Here is a 327-nt window from a genome sequence, read left to right on the forward strand (position 1 = left end):
AGAGAGGCTGCTGTCTGAGTTTTAAAGGGAAAAAAACCTTCACGTTGTTTAAATCTCGCATCTTATAGTGAGGATACATGAGAACAGAGGGAAAGACACCATAGCCCAGAGGAAATATGTACACCCTGCTTTGTGAGCGTAAGGAATGACTAAACTAGGAACGGAGTGGGGTTTAACCCCTCACATCAAATATTGCTCATTCTCATTTAATAAACGATGAAAAAAGCCTTCTTAATTAGTGACTGAATTCTGTTCAGCCACAGGGGAACGGGACAATGGCAGGGGAGCCATATTTGAGCATTTAGAGGTGGTGTTTGGGATTGTTCA

At 42.2% G+C, this 327-nt stretch overlaps 1 protein-coding gene across 6 annotated transcripts in view; it reads right to left on the reverse strand.

The window, feature by feature from the left end:
* TMCO4 (transmembrane and coiled-coil domains 4) overlaps nt 1-327 on the reverse strand; it is a 67851-nt gene that overhangs the window by 38243 nt on the left and 29281 nt on the right. The window lies entirely within an intron of this gene.

Source organism: Alligator sinensis, unplaced genomic scaffold (genome assembly GCF_000455745.1).
Source record: "Alligator sinensis unplaced genomic scaffold, ASM45574v1 scaffold1719_1, whole genome shotgun sequence".
NCBI lineage: Eukaryota > Metazoa > Chordata > Crocodylia > Alligatoridae > Alligator > Alligator sinensis.